Source organism: Convolutriloba macropyga, chromosome 10 (assembly GCF_964194025.1).
Source record: "Convolutriloba macropyga chromosome 10, txConMacr16.3, whole genome shotgun sequence".
Classification (NCBI taxonomy): Eukaryota; Metazoa; Xenacoelomorpha; order Acoela; family Convolutidae; genus Convolutriloba; species Convolutriloba macropyga.
Window position 1 is genome coordinate 11,241,612 of NC_134477.1, and position 4,699 is coordinate 11,246,310.

The 4,699-nt window shown below is 34.9% G+C and overlaps 1 non-coding gene across 1 annotated transcript; it reads left to right on the forward strand.

Moving 5' to 3' along the window:
• The first annotated feature begins 2,164 nt into the window (after positions 1-2,164).
• On the forward strand, positions 2,165-2,236 carry Trnaw-cca (transfer RNA tryptophan (anticodon CCA)). The gene has a single exon. It is a non-coding gene; the product is annotated as a tRNA-Trp (tRNA).
• The last annotated feature ends 2,463 nt before the right edge of the window (positions 2,237-4,699 follow it).

The window sequence follows — 4,699 nt, forward strand, 5'->3', positions numbered from 1 at the left end:
TTCCAACCAAATTTAAAAATTGAGCAAAGAAGAGAGAACGATTCTTGCAAAACCAACCGAACTAAAAATTAGGAAAACTTAATTCTTTTTATAACACTGATACACCTAACAGCAAAAGTTTTTCTATGCCATTGAAGCCATCGATTTTCTCAGGTACCAATAGGCGAGCTTTCACAGGCTCAGGAACACTGTTTATACTAAAAAACTGTTTATACAACTGTTTATACTAAAACTTTGTTTATACCACAGACACTGTGAACTTCTGGCAACTACTCAAAATTTTGAGCAGAAGGCATTGTTTAAATACCCAATGAAAGCGATAAAACAAAGAAATTGTCAAATAAAATATGGGCTGAGCAAATCAGAGAAAGGAAAGGATGAAAGAGATGAATACATTGGTCCGCTGTGATTTTTTTAAAAATTGAAGTCTGACTCAGTAATTATAACCACGCTACCGAAGAAGATCACGCTAAGATCAATCCAAATGAATGTCTTTATGAAAAATTTCAACATATTTAAAAAAAACTAAAAAAATGAAAAGTATATGGATCAAAAACATGGGTTTTTAGTTGTACTACTGGCAATCTGAAAGACTAAAGCAGCCACAGCATGTTAAGAAAATTGCATTTTCCGTTTATTATACACATAAGAAAATATGATTACCTTGTAATCATACAAAAATGAGAAAACAATAACTGGAAGGATACATCAATAAAATCTGGCATAATTAAATTCACCCTCTGTCGATTGATAGTGTACTAAAGAAGTTGACCATTAAGGGCTACCTGTTTGAATGTCTGCAGTTAAAAACCCATAGTAAACGCTTTTTCTCAGAGACACAAAAAAGCGGAGAAACTCGACGCAGAAAATGACAAATTCCGTGCCACTTGATAGAGTGCAACTTTTTTGCGCTGACGCAGTGAGTTGTCAATCACGTCCCGTATTTCATTCCAAACTGCTTTGCTGTGATTTTTTCTTGAAGTTGGTCTTTGAATTGTTAATTTAAGTAGTGCCATGTATAATTTTGTGAAAGTATTTTTGTGCTATGTATATTTTTTATTTAATCTTAAATGATTATTTTCTAATTCACTTTCCGTTTCCTAGCTTTATTTTGCTTTTTCTGCTAAATGAAATAAATGGATTCCGATTTTTTGTCCAAATTTTTCTCTTCTCCAGTAAGATTTTTGAGAAATTCTCTTACTTGGTAGGTTCATAGATCTCCCGCAGTATTGTTAACCGTCATTTAAATGATTCAAAATGTTATGATATTCTTGTTATCGTACAGGAATCATTTATGGTTTCCGGGTAATAATGCATAAAGAAGTTATGATTTCCTGATTATCATACATTGATCATCAATGATTTCCTGATAATCATGCATGTACCATAAATGATTTTTCTTATAATGATATAATTATCATAAGATTTTGGGTTAAACATATTAGTCTCATAAGTGATTTCTATTTTAGGATCACCTACTAATCAAGCAAGTATCATAAATTATCTGCATATTATATATAATAGTCATAGATTATTTCTGGGAATTCGTTCAAGGATCTTACTAAGAAATAGCGTGAGATTTATATGGCATCATACTTGATCCTTGTATTTACTAAAAATTGTCAACCTGAGTTACCTGTTTATCTTGTTTCAAAAAAAAATGTCAAAATTTGTTGATTTTGTTTGCCAGACAAAAAATCGGTACAAAAACTGCATATGAACAGACAAAAGGACTAATAAAATTGCTAAACAAATTTTGTTTGAGGGCAACTAAACAGCGTTGATTCTGATTACTTCTGCTTTCATGAAGTGCCTTCTTTGGATGAGCGCAATTTAAATCACACGTGAGCCACGCGCAAACCAATCAAACCAACCGCACGCAAAATTGCGTAAAGTAGCAAAAAAACAATGTCAAACAGTTCAAACGCGTGAGATAGCAATCGTCTAGGCAAATGCGCGTTAACTGATAGTTAGCATTTCTCAAATTCTAGCTCGCCAAAAGTTTTAGGCACTTTCGCAAAGATATGTCCAAGTGGACACTGCTATACAGTCGCAGAAAGACGATTGATCAACTTAAAGTAGATCAGCATCTTTTATGATTATACAGAATCAGGATAAAACCTTTCAGAGCAAAAGTCTATAAAATGGATTTCGCGAAGTTCAGGACTCCGTGGCGCAACGGTAGCGCGTCTGACTCCAGATCAGAAGGTTGCGTGTTCGAATCACGTCGGGGTCAGAATTTAAGTTTTTAGAAACATTGTTTTTGAGACCCCAGAATGTTTTTGGAGTGTTCTTTTATCAGAAAAACTCAGAGCAAAGAATACGAGATCACTTACCGGGGTCGAGGATTCTGATCAAGATTTATAAAAAAAGCTCTGACAGCAGCTGAAAAAAATAACTTTCACATGATAAATCTTACATAATAAACCGCTTAATCCGGTGAATTTTCAGCATCTTTCGTTCCCTAATTTCACCACTTTTCAGCACATTAAGCAGATAATTATGTAAGATTTATCCACTATATATTTTTTTTCAGCTGCTGTCAGCGCATTTTTACATAATTTTCAGTAATTTCAGCATTTATCTTACACAATTTCAGCACTCGTCTAACGCATTATTAAGGCTTTCCCTTGGAAATTTTTTTTGACTTTTGTCTGCTTCTGTACAAAAGGAAGCGGCACTGGAGCAAGACCAAACAGCATGGCACTAGAGCAGTCAAACTTAAAAACAATTGCAAATCTGCCAAAAGGCTTAACAAGTTTGTCAACTCTTGAAATAAAGCAGTTACTGCAGCTGGAGTATAAGGCCAAACTAGTTGAGTAAAAGAAACCAGGTAGCTTAAATATAATTGTCTCCCTTCCGTTAGATAAGATGAAAAGGTGACGCTTTTCAGTTATTGTTTTTTCAAAAATACGAAATATTATTCAAAAAACAACGCAGAAATTTGATTGATTAATATGCCAACAGAAACGCAACAAAGGAAGGACCGTACATGCTCATTACGTTAAAATCAATAGTGAGCAAAAGAATTGCACGTAAAATGGTTTACGAAACGCACTGAGCCTGTTGAATTTTCACAAAAGCTAAAATTTTTACAAAGGCTGAAAATATGTAAAAATGGTGCAGAGACGCTGTCGAAAATTTTTAAGAGAAGTGTTGAAATTACTCGAAAAAAAAGGTGAATTGGAATTTTTCACAAGTGCTGAAAATAAGTTAAAAAATGCAGAATCAAATGCTGATTTTATTTAAGAAAAGCAAAGAATTTTTTATTTCAACGCCTATTTATCAATTTTCATCACAATAAGCACGAATCTTACGTAGTTTCCGCATTACGTAAAAATAGCCAGATACAGCTGCTGAACCCTTGACCCGGGTACTTCTTTCTGAGCTCAGATAAAAAGTTAGAAATTTTTCTTTTTAAAAACAGAAGTCGGAATTCCATTCCTTCGTATCTTTTCCGCCGGCGCCCCCAGTAAATTAGGCAACCCCATTGGTAAGTTAAAACACTATGTACGCATTGGAATTGTTAGGTACTGTAGAGAGACCAGACTTTTATTGTTTTCGGTCCCCAAACCCCTTCATTTTTGTAACTCAGAACTTCATTGATTGATTTAATTGAAGACGCCAGGAGTGAATGACCTTCATATCCAATATTAATTATAGCAAGGGATTCCCCTTTTTTGACCAGAAATTGTATGTCCCTGGGGCAAATTGTAATGTCGATATAGAGCTAGATTTGTTACCATGAGGGCAACTCTCTGAAAATAATTGTTGAGAGTTTAACATTTTTGGCGTAATCTGGGGTAAAAAAGGACCTTAAAATTTAACTTGGGAAGTTTTATATTGATTGAACTTAAAAATTTGTCACTTAAGCACATTTTAATCTCTGGTTTCGACAACTTCGCAATTTTTATTATAAAAAATCGCAGTCACCAAAAAATCCAATTGATTTTTAAGCTGTCCTAGAATGGGATAGAACAGAGCTCTCCAGAGACGGGCACTTGCGTGTGATGCCTGGTCACGAAAGATGGGCCAGCCTTACTCATAGACCTGAATGTCTCATTTCAAAGCCGGGATTTTAACAGGCGTCTAGGTATGTTTGGATCAAAAGTCCCCCTCTAGGGTCAAGCACAAAGTCCCGCCCACACACAAATTGAATTGTGATTAGTTGCAAGCCCTGGTATGCCCTTGCTACAGTAAGATTCACATGAGCGTGAAGTTATCCCCGCAGTATCGGTAGACAAACACGTTATTCAAAACAAAGTCACCGCAGTTTAGCGTTATTTGGCGCTAAAAATGAGGCAACCTGCCAAAAAAATAAAAATTTCTACGTGTTTCACTGATCAGTGAAAGCGTTTAACACAAAAGAACTTCTGATTATTGAATCATAATATTTTTATCAGACATCACTGATTTGTGATAGAAACAAGCACAAACGTAGCAAACCAACTTAAGGAAAAGCATTAGACAAGAGCACAATAAGCAACAGCCTCAATAAAAAAACATAGTTTAACATAACAAAAACAAATGATTACGGCGTTACAATAGAGTTTACGATCAACTTTGTAAAAAAAAGAGTTTTCTTACACAGTCAACATGCCAAAAGGATCCAAAGATTCATCAACAGCAAAGAACAGCCTCAAGCAACAACTTCAGCTGAAGGTCGTAGAGTGGAACGCAGTGAAAAAAATCTTCGAAC